This window comes from Panthera leo, chromosome B4 (assembly GCF_018350215.1).
Source record: "Panthera leo isolate Ple1 chromosome B4, P.leo_Ple1_pat1.1, whole genome shotgun sequence".
Classification (NCBI taxonomy): Eukaryota; Metazoa; Chordata; class Mammalia; order Carnivora; family Felidae; genus Panthera; species Panthera leo.
This window is the reverse complement of record NC_056685.1, coordinates 114,112,902-114,129,547: the sequence shown is the minus strand read 5'-3', so window position 1 is coordinate 114,129,547 and position 16,646 is coordinate 114,112,902. Positions and strand designations below refer to the sequence as shown.

The window sequence follows — 16,646 nt, the reverse complement described above, 5'->3', positions numbered from 1 at the left end:
TTATCCATTCTTCTGTCAATAGACATTTGGGTTGTTCCATATGTTGGCTGTTGTGAATAATGCTAGAATGAATGTGGGAGTACATGGATCTCTTTGAGATCCTGATTTCATTTCTTCTAGATGCTCCCAGGAGTGGGATTGCTGGATCGTGTGGTAGTTCCACTTCTAAGTTTTTGAGTAACTGGGGCACTTCCATAGTGTTTTCCATGTGGTTGCATCACTTCATATTTCCACCAACAGTGTGTGGTGGGTTCCAATTTCTCAACATCCTTGCCAACACTTGTTACCTTTGATTCTTTAATAACAGCTATCCTAATAGGTGTGAGATGATATCTCCTTATGGTTTTTATATGTATTTCCCTGATGATTGGTGATGTTGAACACCTTTTCATATACCTGCTAGCTGTTTGTATTTCTTCTTTGGAGAAATATCTATTCAAATCTTTGCCCATTTTTTAATTGGGTTATTGGGGATTTTATTGTTTTGGTATTGAGTAGGGGTAGTTCTTTTTTTAATGTTTATTTATTTTAAGAGACAGACACACAGAGAGAGTATGCATGGGCAGGAGAGGGGCAGAGAGAGTGAGAGAGAGAGAATCCATGCTCTATGGAGAATCTATGTTGGTCTTGATCCCATGACTGCAAGAGCATGACCTGAGCCAAAACCAAGAGTTGGATGCCAAACCAAATGAGCCACCCAGGCGCCTCTAGGGAGAATTATCTTAATTGAATAAATATATCTATCAGAAACTTGTAGCAAACATTATATTTACTGGTGAAAGTTTGGAATTATCCCTTCTAATATCAGGAATAAAAAAGCTGCCCATTATCACTGTTTCCATCCAGTCACTATTTGAAGATCCCAACCAGAGCACTAAGAGAAGAAAAGAAAAGCCTTGAGGATTGGAAAAGAAAACAAAAACAAAAGTATCACTACTGATAGGAATATTACTGCATTTATAGAATCTAAGAAAAAATACAAACAAGCTATAGGAATGAGTATAAGATATCAGCATGTTACTAGATACAAGATTAGTATAAAAAGAATTTATATTCCTGTACAATATCAATAAATAATTTAAAAAATTTAATATTATAAAAAATGCCAGGTCTTTCCACATTAGTTAATAAATTCAAAACAATCCCAATCAAAATCCCAAATGATTTTTTTTTGTATACTTGAGAAGATGATCCAGAAAGTCATATGGAAGAGCGAAGGAGAAACAAGTTTGAAGAAGACCAAAATGGGAAAGCTCATGGGATCAAGCCCCGTGTCTGGCTCTGTGCTGAGCATGGAGCCTACTTAAGATTCTCTGTCTCTGTCTCTGTCTCTCTGTCTCCGTCTCTCTCTCTCTCTCTCTCTCTCTCGGGACACCTGGGCGGCTCTGTTAGTTAAGTGTCTGACTTTGTTTCATGTCATGATCTCGCAGTTAGGTTTGTGAGTTAGAGCCCCACATTGGGCTCTTTGCTGTCAGCACAGAGCCTGCTTCGGACCCTCCGCCTCCCTCCCTTTTTGCCACTCCCCCACTGGTGTGTGTGCGTTCTCTCTGTCTCTCTCTCTCAAAAATAAGTAAAAACATTAAAAAAAAAAAAGATTCTCTCTGTGGTGCCTGGATGGCTCAGTCATTAAGCGTCTAACTCTTAATTTTGGCTCAGGTCATGGTTTCCTGGTTCGTGGGTTTCAAGGCCCATGAGGAGCTCTGTGCTGACGGCACGGAGCCTGCTTGAGATTTTCTGTCTCCCTCTCTCTCTGTCCTCCCCCTGCTGGCACACGCTCTTTCTCTCTCTCTCAAAAATAAGTAAATAAACATTTTAAAGAAAGATTCTCTCTCTCTCTCTCTTTTTCTCTCTCTCTTCCTCTGCCCCTCTCCCCCACTCATGCTCCCTCTCTCTCTAAAAATAAATCTTTTAAAAGCAACTTTCATAAAAGAAAATATTTGAGAATATTTTTATGACCACAGTGAGGAAAAAAATTGAACAAGAAAAAAAATAAGTGATGATACATTTGGCTACATTCTGATGAAAAACATGACAAGGGCACCTGGGTGGCTCAGTCGGTTGAGTGTCCAACTTCGGCTCAGGTCATGATCTCATGGTTCACAGATTCCAGCCCCACTTCGGGCTCTATGCTGTCAGCTCAGAGCCTGGAGTCTAGTTTGGATTCTGTGTCTCCCTCTCTCTCTGTCCCTCCCATGCTCACACTCTGTCTCTGTCTTTCTCTGAAAAATAAAAACATTAAAAACATTTTTTTTTAATTAAAAAAAACTTAATGACAAAATATGTCATAAAAACTAAAATGATGAGACACGGGCCAAAAGAAGATATTTGGAACATATAAATACAAATGATTATTACTCAGGAGATTTAAAGAATACCTACAAATCAATATGAAAAAGGGTAAGGGAAAGAATAAGAAGTTTACAGAAGACAAGACTTGAATGGCCAATTCAAAAATTCTGATGCATATTGGTGACATTATTGAGCACTAGCCATATATGGTTCTAGATGCTTTCCATGTGTTAACACACTAAAATGTTGCAATAAATGCATGAGGTTGGTACTACCAACTCTTTCCTCTTCCAGAGAGGGAAAATAGGACCAAAGCTCATACAACTAGTAAGTGATAAAGCTAGGATTTGGATACCAAGAGTGATGCTCAAAAACTGGGCTCTTCACCAACTGTGCTATTTTGGCAACTTAAAAAAAAATCTGACTATTCATTGTTGGCAGAGAGTGGGGCAAAATGGAAACAACTGTATACTGCTTATGGAAGTGTAAATTGATACAACCGCTTGGTTGGAGAGCAATTTTACTTCACAAATAAAGTTGAAGATGCACGTTACCCTTGAACCCAACAATTCCACATCTAGGTCCACAGCCTAAAGTCTCACAAGGAAAATGTACAAGAATGTTCATTGTAGTGTTGCTTGCAAAGGTGGAAAAATAGAGTGTGAAATATTTATGCAATGGAATTCAAATATGAAATAATCTAGACAAATCCTCAAAACATAATGTTAATGGGGAAAAAGGTGGAAAAGGATGTATACAAAGTATTATACCATTCATATAATAAAGTTTAAAAGCATTTTTAAAAGCATGAAAACACATGATTCACACATGTAGTACAATCATAAAGCATGGAACATATAAAACTTGGAATTCAGGAAAATGGGTACCATTGCAAAGGGGAGTGGAAATTCGGACGGGGGGTTGTGCAGGGAGCATCAGTTGTATCCAAAATACTATATTTCTTTTAAAAATTGAGAAAATATGGCAGGATATTAACATATGACACAACTGGGTGGTGAAAATATTCTATTATTTTCTGTACTTTCACCTGCCCTGACCATGTTTCTTACCTCACCTTTCACTCTATCCCCTTCCATGCTGCTGCCCCATGGAGCCTCCTGCCCTTCATTGGTCAAGCTATGCCTCTCCATTCCACAATTTCATCTATGCTTTTCCCTCACCTGGGAATGCCCTTCTCTCCTTAAAGGAAAACACACAAAAACAGAACAAACAAAAAACCCTGTTCGTCTTCCGTGACCTGAACTATTTCATTCAGAAAAATACTTGAAAGCATACGCATATTCATAACATCATTATTCACAATATCCAGGTGGTGGAAAAGTGACCCCAAGTATCCATGAATAAATGGATGAGTAAATAAAGAGAATGATAGATACATACAGTGGAATATTATTCGGTTTTAAAAAGGAAGGAATTCTGACACATTCTACAACATGGATGAACCTTGAAGACATTATGCTAAGTGAAGTAAGCCAGTCAGCAAAGGCCAAATATTGTATGATTCAACCCATAGGAGGCCCCTAGAGTAGTCAGAAAGTAGAATGGTGGTTGCCAGGAGTGGGAGGAGTGGGGAACGGGGAGTCCATGTTTCAGGGGGACAGAGATTCAGTTTTTGCAAGATGAAAAGAGATCTGGAGATGTGCTGGTGGCTGCATGACAGTGTGAAGGTACTTAAAGCCACTGAACTGTACATTAAAAAATGGTTAAAGTGGTGTTATATGTACTTTACCACCATAAACAATACCAAAGAGAAGTACTTGAAAGGCAACATGTAATATTATTAGAACTTATCCAAAGTCCCTCAGAGGGAGATTCCATCTCTCTCTCTCATGATGATTCTCAGCCTCCTAACCCCCAGAGGGATGCCCTCCTCTGTCCTCTCGCTCTGTGGATGTGTTCTGTTTTCCCAGCAGTATCTCCACTTTCCCACTAAGGAAAACCCATCTTTCCTTCCTGGCTTCTCCGATTCTGCTACCTTCCATTACCCCAGTGACCACAGTAGACTCCACGGTGCTTCTCCACCCCTCTGGACAAGACCCTGACCTCTGAGCCCCTGCTCAGACTCGATTTCCAGCTTCTCCATCTATGGTCCTCCCCCACTAGAGCTCTGAGTCTGTCTTCAGAGTTGCAAAGTTACTTCCTGTCTGGTTTCTTCCTGGCCCTGATGGTTTGAATTGTAACCAGGATTAACTGGTTCTGTTCTGAAGTGTAACCAGGATTAACTCCGCTATTCTGCTTTGTGAGAAGAGCGGAGTCTTCAGTTTCTGCCAACAAACCGTGATACCATTTCATGGTTTACCAAATCTGGACTGACTTGTTATCATGAAATCGCTTTAAAGCCTGTGGGACAACCTATTTAAATGCCAATAAAGGTTTCTCTGTTTTCATGTATATGCATAGAAAATGGCCAAAACTGATTAACAGAGGTTACCAGGAGAAAGGCATTCATTCATTGGGTCTGTGACAGGGGCTGAGGGAGCAGAGAGGGAAAAATTCACTTTTCAATTCTCACCTTCTCGAATCTTTTACAGTAAACATGTATAAGTTTTACAATAAGAATAAATATTTGCAACGAAACAGTGTTCTAAATGGTACAATAGGCTCTTAGTAGCTCTAGAGGCAGCTGCAAGCTAGGAGAAATCATTTTAAGGAGATGCAGTTTCAAATCCAGTAGGAAAGTGGCAAGGGCAGGGTATTTCCTAATTTGAAAAGGACGCTTGTGAGCGAGTCACTGTGTGGATGTAGAGATGAATTATAGAGCTGTCATTCTCATCCGGCAGCTGCTTCTGACTCTGAAAGCAATTTAGGGGAAAGCCAAGTGGAATGGAGCCCTGCCCCTTTAATTAGCCCCAGGAGCCAGGTAAGGTAAATATTTGTGGCTGAAACAGCATGAATCCATGGAAGTCGGGATTTCAGCCTAGAAGCATTGCACTGCCAAGTTGCTATGAAACCCAGAAAGCTGGAGCTACGTTCTGCCTCAGAAAGTGCTTCTGAGTTTAAGAGAAGGAGGAAGAATCACAAGCAGAGTGGTGGTTTTAAGGCCTATGTGTTCATGAGGTTGGTGAGGGTATACCTATGCCTTATGCTGCGTCATAAATTATACCTCTTTTTATTTTACCTCGATATTGATTTCTATTTAAAAACATCAGTACTCCAAATGTAGACATATTTAACTTGCTGTATTTATTAACTCATTCTCTGGTTTCCAGTGATATTAAATATAAATCAGATCTTGGTATTGCCCTGCTCAAAACTTGTCAATGCCTTTCTGTTGTTTCTCTCAGGAAAAAAATCCTGACTCCCGTAGCTGCATATGCAAGGTGACTGAAAAATTTAGCTTCCAACCTGTGGCTCTTAATATTTATGGTGGGGACTCAGGTATAATGAGGACTCTTCTAGAAAAACCAAGATGTATCCATGAAGTTCTGTTGGATGTAGCACCTAGCCTCATCTTTTACCATCCCCATATGCTCACTTGGCACCGGGGATGCTGGTCTCCCTTCTGTTACTTCAAGAAGCTATCGTGGGGTCTTTGAGGCCCCCTGGGTCATGCTCATGTCTGCTTTATTTATCTATGGGGTCTTAGATGTCAGCTTTTCAGAGAAACCTTCCCTGACCACCCAGTATAAATTGAGGTCTCCCAGTTACTCTGTATTTCATCTGTCTGCACATTTCCATCATCATACCTAATAAACAATGAAAAACAAGATCCTAGTTTCTAAGGATCTTGATTTATGTATTTGTTTATTATCCATATCCACTACCAGAATGAGGCCAGGACTTGTCTGTCTTGTTCACTGGCCTAGCACATGGTAGGGACTCAACAAACACGTGGCAAATGAATCAATGATGAGATGAAGGTCTTTAAGTTGGATGCCCACTCCCTTGGTTCTCAACATATGAGCAAGGTCCATTTTCAGTAGATGAGAATGAACTGAAACAGAGAAAAGCAGAGGGAAGTGAGAGAAAGAGAATGAGAGAGAGAGAGAGAGAGAGAGAGAGAGAGAAGGGGGTGGGCTGACGTTGGACAAGTCCTTGGTTACAAGCCCTATGGATATACAATTTATCCTATACTTCTTCCTTAATGGGGTGAGATTCAAATATATTGTAAATAACCTCTCCTCCCCTTGCTTAACCTTATGTAATTTAGAATTGAGTTTGGGGTTCCATTTTGAAACCCAAGACTTCTAGAAAAACATAACCTATTTCCTTTGGAATATATATTTTTTAAAGGAAATGTGGCAGAATATGTTAACTGTGTCCGATTATCTATTTTTACCTTCTTCCTTGGGAAGTTAAGGGAGGATGTATTAGTTTCCTACTGCTGCTGTAAGAAATTGCTGCAAAATTAGGAGATTAGCACAACACAAATTTCTTGTCTTATAGTTCTGGAGGTCAGAAGTCTAAAATGAGTTGACAGGGCTGTGTCCCTTCTGGAGGCTGTAGGATAGACTTTCTTTCCCTTTTCCAGCTTCTAAAGGCTGCATTCATTTCTTGGCTCTGGGCCCCTTTCTCGCATCACTCTGACCTCTGCCTCCATTGTCACATCTCTTACTCTCACCCTTCTGCTGCCCTTCATAAGGATCCTTGTGATTACATCGGGGCCACTTGATAATCTAGGATAAACTCCCCATCAAGATCTTTAACTTAGTCATATCTTCCAAGTCCCTTTTTCTGTGTAAGGTAACATATTTATCAGTTTCAGGGGTTGGGACATGGCATCTTTAGCGGGCCATTATTCTGTCTGCCATGAGAAGCATGCCCCTTTTTTACCTGTTTCCTTTTGATGACTGGGATGTAGGTATACAAGATGGAGTTCAAGCAACCACCTTGAGCCATGGTTTGGAAGTCATCTGCTAAGGAAAGGAGAGTAGCAATGTTGAAGGCTCTGGGTCTCTGATAATTTTGTAATGCTAACCATACCCGTTCTGGACTGCCAGTCTGTTGACTTCTTTTAGGTTATTTTCAGTTTTCTAAACCAGATTCCTACAATTACATTCTTTACACTCTTACATTCTCTTCACCTGGTTATATAGCCCACCTATTTTTCCTTGCTCTTAAGTATTTTACAAAAGCTTGAGTTTTGATGACAGTATAGTACTCCAATTGTTATTTAAAGATTCTCCAACTATTTGACAATTAAATTGTTTGCAACTCTCTTTTGCTATCATAAATTAAAAGTTCCAGATTTTAGAGTGCCTGTGTGGCTCAGGTGGTTAAGCTTCTTTGGCTCAGGTCATGATCTCACAGCTTGTGAGTTTGAGCCCCACATCAGGCTCTCTGCTATCAGCACAGAGCTCGTTTTGGATCTTCTGTTCCGCAACCCCCCCCCCCCCCCCCGCCACCTTCCCTACACCCTTGTGCTCTCTTTCTCTCTCAAAAATAAATAAACACTTGGGTGATCTCGGGAAGATGGCGGCGTAGGAGGACGCGGGGCTCACAGCGCGTCCTGCCGATCACTTAGATTCCACCTACACCTGCCTAAAGAACCCAGAAAACCGCCAGAGGATTAGCAGAAGGGAGTCTCCGGAGTCAAGCGCAGACTAGAGGCCCACGGAAGAGGGGCTCCTCCTGAAGTGGATCACCTAAGGAGAAGCGAGCTAAGCCTGCCCCTCCAGCCCCCGTGCACCTTGCCTACCCACCCCAGCTAATACGCCAGATCCCCAGCAACACAAGCCTGGCAGTGTGCAAGTAGCCCAAACGGGACACGCCACCCCACAGTGAATCCCGCCCCTAGGAGAGGGGAAGAGAAGGCACACACCAGTCTGACTGTGGCCCCAGCAGTGGGCTGGGGGCAGACATCGGGTCGGACTGCGGCCCCGCCCACTAACTCCAGTTATACACCACAGCACAGGGGAAGTGCACTGCAGGTCCTCACCACGCCAGGGACTCTCCAAAATGACCAAACGGAAGAATTCCCCTCAGAAGAATCTCCAGGAAATAACAACAGCTAATGAACTGATCAAAAAGGATTTAAATAATATAACAGAAAGTGAATTTAGAATAATAGTCATAAAATTAATCGCTGGGCTTGAAAACAGTATACAGGACAGCAGAGAATCTCTTGCCACAAAGATCGAGGGACTAAGGAACAGTCACGAGGAGTTGAAAAACGCTTTAAACGAATTGCAAAACAAAATGGAATCCACGATGGCTCGGCTTGAAGAGGCAGAGGAGAGAATAGGTGAACTAGAAGATAAAGTTATGGAGAAAGAGGAAGCTGAAAGAAAGAGAGATAAAAAAATCCAGGAGTATGAGGGGAAAATTAGAGAACTAAGTGATACACTAAAAAAAAATAATATACGCATAATTGGTATCCCAGAGGAGGAAGAGAGAGGGAAGGGTGCTGAAGGGGTACTTGAACAAATTATAGCTGAGAACTTCCCTGAACTGGGGAAGGAAAAAGGCATTGAAATCCAAGAGGCACAGAGAACTCCCTTCAGACGTAACTTGAATCGATCTTCTGCACGACATATCATAGTGAAACTGGCAAAATACAAGGATAAAGAGAAAATTCTGAAAGCAGCAAGGGATAAACGTGCCCTCACATATAAAGGGAGACCTATAAGACTCGTGACTGATCTCTCCTTTGAAACTTGGCAGGCCAGAAAGGCTTGGCACGATATCTACAGTGTGCTAAACAGAAAAAATATGCAGCCGAGAATCCTTTATCCAGCAAGTCTGTCATTTAGAATAGAAGGAGAGATAAAGGTCTTCCCAAACAAACAAAAACTGAAGGAATTTGTCACCACGAAACCAGCCCTACAAGAGATCCTAAGGGGGATCCTGTGAGACAAAGTACCAGAGACATCACTACAAGCATAAAACATACAGACATCACAATGACTCTAAACCCATATCTTTCTATAATAACACTGAATGTAAATGGATTAAATGCGCCAACCAAAAGACATAGGGTATCAGAATGGATAAAAAAACAAGACCCATCTATTTGCTGTCTACAAGAGACTCATTTTAGATCTGAGGACACCTTTAGATTGAGAGTGAGGGGATGGAGAACTATTTATCATGCTCCTGGAAGCCAAAAGAAAGCTGGAGTAGCCATACTTATATCAGACAAACTAGACTTTAAATTAAAGGCTGTAACAAGAGATGAAGAAGGGCATTATATAATAATCACAGGGTCTATCCACCAGGAAGAGCTAACTATTATAAATGTCTATGCGCCAAATACCCGAGCCCCCAGATATATAAAACAATTACTCATAAACATAAGCAACCTTATTGATAAGAATGTGGTCATTGCAGGGGACTTTAACACTCCACTTACAGAAATGGATAGATCATCTAGACACACAGTCAATAAAGAAACAAGGGCCCTGAATGATACATTGGATCAGATGGACTTGACAGATATATTTAGAACTCTGCATCCCAAAGCAACAGAATATACTTTCTTCTCGAGTGCACATGGAACATTCTCCAAGATAGATCATATACTGGGTCACAAAACAGCCCTTCATAAGTTTACAAGAATTGAAATTATACTATGCATACTTTCAGACCACAATGCTATGAAGCTTGAAATCAACCACAGGAAAAAGTCTGGAAAACCTCCAAAAGCATGGAGGTTAAAGAACACCCTACTAACGAATGAGTGGGTCAACCAGGCAATTAGAGAAGAAATTAAAACATATATGGAAACAAACGAAAATGAAAATACAACAATCCAAACGCTTTGGGACGCAGCGAAGGCAGTCCTGAGAGGAAAATACATTGCAATCCAGGCCTATCTCAAGAAACAAGAAAAATCCCAAATACAAAATCTAACAGCACACCTAAAGGAAATAGAAGCAGAACAGCAAAGGCAGCCTAAACCCAGCAGAAGAAGAGAAATAATAAAGATCAGAGCAGAAATAAACAATATAGAATCTAAAAAAACTGTAGAGCAGATCAACGAAACCAAGAGTTGGTTTTTTGAAAAAATAAACAAAATTGACAAACCTCTAGCCAGGCTTCTCAAAAAGAAAAGGGAGATGACCCAAATAGATAAAATCATGAATGAAAATGGAATGATTACAACCAATCCCTCAGAGATACAAACAATTATCAGGGAATACTATGAAAAATTATATGCCAGCAAATTGGACAACCTGGAAGAAATGGACAAATTTCTAAACACCCACACTCTTCCAAAACTCAATCAGGAGGAAATAGAAAGCTTGAACAGACCCATAACCAGCGAAGAAATTGAATCGGTTATCAAAAATCTCCCAACAAATAAGAGTCCAGGACCAGATGGCTTCCCAGGGGAGTTCTACCAGACATTTAAAGCAGAGATAATACCTATCCTTCTCAAGCTATTCCAAGAAATAGAAAGGGAAGGAAAACTTCCAGACTCATTCTATGAAGCCAGTATTACTTTGATTCCTAAACCAGACAGAGACCCAGTAAAAAAAGAGAACTACAGGCCAATATCCCTGATGAATATGGATGCAAAAATTCTTAATAAGATACTAGCAAATCGAATTCAACAGCATATAAAAAGAATTATTCACCATGATCAAGTGGGATTCATTCCTGGGATGCAGGGCTGGTTCAACATTCGCAAATCGATCAACGTGATACATCACATTAACAAAAAAAAAGAGAAGAACCATATGATCCTGTCAATCGATGCAGAAAAGGCCTTTGACAAAATCCAGCACCCTTTCTTAATAAAAACCCTTGAGAAAGTCGGGATAGAAGGAACATACTTAAAGATCATAAAGGCCATTTATGAAAAGCCCACAGCTAACATCATCCTCAACGGGGAAAAACTGAGAGCTTTTTCCCTGAGATCAGGAACACGACAGGGATGCCCACTGTCACCGCTGCTGTTTAATATAGTGCTGGAAGTTCTAGCATCAGCAATCACACAACAAAAGGAAATCAAAGGCATCAAAATTGGCAAAGATGAAGTCAAGCTTTCGCTTTTTGCAGATGACATGATATTATACATGGAAAATCCGACAGACTCCACCAAAAGTCTGCTAGAACTGATACATGAATTCAGCAAAGTTGCAGGATACAAAATCAATGTGCAGAAATCAGTTGCATTCTTATACACTAACAATGAAGCAACAGAAAGACAAATGAAGAAACTGATCCCATTCACAATTGCACCAAGAAGCATAAAATACCTAGGAATAAATCTAACCAAAGATGTAAAAGATCTGTATGCTGAAAACTATAGAAAGCTTATGCAGGTAATTGAAGAAGATATAAAGAAATGGAAAGACATTCCCTGCTCATGGATTGGAAGAATAAATATTGTCAAAATGTCAATACTACCCAAAGCTATCTACACATTCAATGCAATCCCAATCAAAATTGCACCAGCATTCTTCTCGAAACTAGAACAAGCAATCCTAAAATTCATATGGAACCACAAAAGGCCCCGAATAGCCAAAGTAATTTTGAAAAAGAAGACCAAAGCAGGAGGCATCACAATCCCAGACTTTAGCCTCTACTACAAAGCTGTCATCATCAAGACAGCATGGTATTGGCATAAAAACAGACACATAGACCAATGGAATAGAATAGAAACCCCAGAACTAGACCCACAAACGTATGGCCAACTCATCTTTGACAAAGCAGGAAAGAACATCCAATGGAAAAAAGACAGTCTCTTTAACAAATGGTGCTGGGAGAACTGGACAGCAACATGCAGAAGGTTGAAACTAGACCACTTTCTCACACCATTCACAAAAATAAACTCAAAATGGATAAAGGACCTGAATGTGAGACAGGAAACCATCAAAACCTTAGAGGAGAAAGCAGGAAAAGACCTCTCTGACCTCAGCCGTAGCAATCGCTTACTCGGCACATCCCCAAAGGCAAGGGAATTAAAAGCAAAAGTGAATTACTGGGACCTTATGAAGATAAAAAGCTTCTGCACAGCAAAGGAAACAACCAACAAAACTAAAAGGCAACCAACGGAATGGGAAAAGATATTTGCAAATGACACATCGGACAAAGGGCTAGTATCCAAAATCTATAAAGAGCTCATCAAACTCCACACCCGAAAAACAAATAACCCAGTGAAGAAATGGGCAGAAAACATGAATAGACACTTCTCTAAAGAAGACATCCGGATGGCCAACAGGCACATGAAAAGATGTTCAACGTCGCTCCTTATCAGGGAAATACAAATCAAAACCACACTCAGATACCACCTCACGCCAGTCAGAGTGGCCAAAATGAAGAAATCAGGAGACTATAGATGCTGGAGAGGATGTGGAGAAACAGGAACCCTCTTGCACTGTTGGTGGGAATGCAAATTGGTGCAGCCGCTCTGGAAAGCAGTGTGGAGGTTCCTCAGAAAATTAAAAATAGACCTACCCTATGACCCAGCAATAGCACTGCTAGGAATTTATCCAAGGGATACAGGAGTACTGATGCATATGGGCACCTGTACCCCAATGTTTATAGTGGCACTCTCAACAATAGCCAAATTATGGAAAGAGCCTAAATGTCCATCAACTGATGAATGGATAAAGAAATTGTGGTTTATATACACAATGGAATACTACGTGGCAATGAGAAAAAATGAAATATGGCCTTTTGTAGCAACATGGATGGAACTGGAGAGTGTGATGCTAAGTGAAATAAGCCATACAGAGAAAGACAGATACCATATGGTTTCACTCTTATGTGGATCCTGAGAAACATAACAGAAACCCATGGGGGAGGGGAAGGAAAAAAAAAAAAAAAAAAAAAAGAGGTTAGAGTGGGAGAGAGCCAAAGCATTAGAGACTGTTAAAAACTGAGAACAAACTGAGGGTTGATGGGGGGTGGGAGGGAGGGCAGGGTGGGTGATGGGTATTGAGGAGGGCACCTTTTGGGATGAGCACTGGGTGTTGTATGGAAACCAATTTGACAGTAAATTTCATATATTAAAAAATAAAAAAATAAATAAATAAATAAATAAACATTTAAAAAAAGTTCCAATTTTTAAATAGAGGATTCTGAGAGGAATTCATAGCTTTATATGTATGTCACATCATAGCACATGCTCATATTTGACCATTAAAGATCTAAGTCTGTTTACCTTGATTAAATGAACAGCATCTACAGGAAAATCTTTAACTTCACATCTCCTGAATTTGAAAATCTAAATCCAGTAAGGTGGCAGGAACATCACGAATGTAACATTTTAAAAATTACCCAAAGTGACAATAACATTGTCTAGGCAATTAAAAAAAATGAAAGTTTTATATACTTGAGTAAAACCTGATTTTATTAAATATTTTTATGTTGATTTTTTCTGCAAAGAAGATTGTAGGGGGAAACATGAGCCCTTTGTACTCTAACTCCCCAGTGGGCGATAATAAATTGTGTTATTCTGTCAATATCCCACACAAATAGCACATTAGGCAATCTATATTGTTTCCCTGAATAACTGTCATAAAAGAAGTTCAAAGAAACACAAATATAGGTCAGCGATAAGAACTCTTTTGTAATATGCAGTCACAAAGGTAACTATAGTGAAGATCAAGTCCACAACATATCTCTCTGTGAAATAGCTGTCACCTGCCAGTAAAATTTAATATGTTATTTATTTATCTATTTATTTAGCTCATCACTCTTAATGTCCTTAATGTCCTTACCCTTTATTTTTCTTCACTATAGTCTTTACTACTTAATATTGTATATTTATTTGTTTACTGGTTTTGCTTACCTCACTAAAATGTAAAGTCCATAAGGCAGGGTCCTGTCTACCTTATCCACTAGAGTATCCACAGTGTCCAGTCACAGATGCCAGCTGTAAGATAAAAAGGTCCTGGAGGGGGCGCCTGGGTGGCTCAGTCGGTTGAGCGTCCGACTTCGGCTCAGGTCATGATCTCACAGTCTGTGAGTTCGAGCCCCGCGTCGGGCTCTGTGCTGACAGCTCAGAGCCTGGAGCCTGTTTCAGATTCTGTGTCTCCCTCTCTCTCTGACCCTCCCCTGTTCGTACTCTGTCTCAAAAATAAATAAACATTAAAAAAAATTAAAAAAAAATAAATAAAAAATAAAAAAAAAAGGTCCTGGAGGTGAGACCAAAGGGATATGTATTGGCTGGATCCTGGTGCAAGGACTCTGACTGGATTCTGAGGCAGTGAGAAGTCACAGAAGGACATAAGCGGGCAGTTGGGGAATGGTGAGTGAGATGATCAGGTTTGGATTTTAGATAATAATAACTCTGGGTTTGGTGTGGAGAAAGGGTATAGGGAGGGGGGACAGTCTGGTGGCAGGAAGACTAGTGAGGAAGCTATTATGACTTTCCAGGTGCATGAAGATGAGAGCCCAAGCTAGAAAGTTGGTAATAAATGAGAGCAATGATAATGATGATTACTTTAGCAAAGTTTTATGCAGTCACTAAAATCCATTTCCCAGGCTCCTTTGCAGTTAGGTGTGGCCATGTGATTATGTTCTACACAGTAGAATGTGAGCAGAAATAATGAGCTCTAATTCCAAGTGTGACCCATAGAAATTTCCCATGTACACTCCTCTCTGTTCTTTCCTTTTTCTGGCTAATAGGGATGGAGAAGCCATGTATTGGAGATAAATGGGAATCCTTTAATGTAGAACCTGGTAAAGCCATGTAGAGAAAAGTTGCCCCAGTTGACAAAGAACGCTTTGGAATGTTACATAAACGAGGAATAAATATCTGTTGTGTTTGAATCAGTGGACAATTTTAGCTTTATTTATTATAGCAGTTAATATTATCCCAACGAATTTAAACACTCAATTTTGGCTAGGCACCATTCTTAATACTTCAGATATGATAGCTCATTTAATTTCCATGACAATCCATTGAGTAACAATTTGTTAATTATTATCCCCAATTTACAGATGAAGAAACTGAGATACAGAGGGGATATGTAACCTACTAATGTTACAAAGCTGGGAAATGAGAAAGTCAAGTTTGAGAGTTCTGCCTCCAACATTTTAAGCAATATCTGATAGTGGAGATGGATGAGGATCAATAGGTTTTTAAAAAATGTTTATTTATTTATTTTTGAGAGAAAGAAAGAGGGAGGGGCAAAGAGAGAGGGAGAGAGAGAATCCCAACCAGCTATCAGCACAGTGCCTCAACACAGGGCTCAAACTCACAACATGTAAGATCATGATCTGACCAGAAATCAAGAGTCAGATGCTTAAATGACTGAGCCACCCAGGCACCCCCATTTTTTTAATTAATAGTTTTTTTTTAAATTTTTAAACAATTTTTTAATCTTTTATTATTATTTTTTTTAATTTAAATCCAAGTTAGTTAACATATAGTGTAATAATGGTTTCAGGAATAATAGAATTTAGTGATTCATCACTTACTTACAACCACCCAGTGCTCATCCCAACAAGTGCCTTCCTTAATACCCATTGCCCATTTAGCCCATCCCCCCACCCAGCACCCCACCAGCAACCCTCAGTTTGTTCTCCGTATTTAAGAGTCTCTTATGGTTTGTCTCCCTCTCTGTTTTTATCTTATTTTTCTGTCCCTTTCCCTATGTTCATCTGTTTTGTTTTTTAAAACTCCACATATGAGTGAAATCATATGATATTTGTCTTTTTCTGATTGACTTATTTCACTTAGCATAGTAAACACTCTAGCTCCATCCGCATCATTGCAAATGGTAAGATTTGCTGAGTAATATTCCATTGTGTGTGTGTGTGTGTGTATATATATATATATATATATATATATATATATACACATATATATGCATATTGTGTGTGTATGTGTGTGTGTATCTATCTATCTATCTATCTATATATATATCACATCTTCTTTATCCATTCTTCAGTCAATGGACATTTGAGCTCTTTCCATACTTTGGCTGTTGTGGATAGTGCTGCCATAAACATTGGGGTGCATGTGTCCCTTCGAAACAGCACACCTGTATCCCTTGGATAAATACCTAGTAGTGCAATTGCTGGGTCATAGGGTATTCCTGTTATTTGTGGAAGCTCTGTACTGTTTTCCAGAGTGGCTGCACCAGTTTGCATTCCCACCAGCAGTGCAAGAGGGTTCCTCTTTTTTCATATCCTGGCCAACATCTGTTGTTGCCTGAGTTGTTAATGTTAGCCATTCTGACAGGTCTAAGGTGGTATCTCCTTGTGGTTTTGATTTGTATTTCCCTGATGATGAGTGATGTTGAGCATCTTTTCATGTGTCCTTTGGACATCTGGATGTCTTCTTTGGAAAAATGTTTATTCATGTCTTTTGCCATTTCTTAAGTGGATTGTTTTTTGGATGTTGAGTTTGATAAGCTCTTTATAGATTTTGGATAATTAATAGTTTTTTTTTTTTAAAGATATAGATGTCCTTTCTTTTCTTTTAAACATTCTGA

The 16,646-nt window shown here is 39.8% G+C and overlaps 1 long non-coding RNA gene across 2 annotated transcripts; it reads right to left on the bottom strand.

The window, feature by feature from the left end:
• Nucleotides 1–5,562: 5,562 nt before the first annotated feature.
• LOC122224918 lies at nucleotides 5,563–15,017 on the bottom strand. Of its 2 annotated transcripts, XR_006205024.1 has the most exons (4): nucleotides 14,648–15,017; nucleotides 13,994–14,077; nucleotides 7,084–7,166; nucleotides 5,563–6,244 (listed from the first exon to the last, which is right to left on the bottom strand). It is a non-coding gene; the product is annotated as an uncharacterized LOC122224918 (long non-coding RNA). The 2 variants fall into 2 exon arrangements; XR_006205023.1 differs by lacking the exon at nucleotides 14,648–15,017 and having other exon boundaries at nucleotides 13,994–14,145.
• Between the last annotated feature and the right edge of the window lie 1,629 nt (nucleotides 15,018–16,646).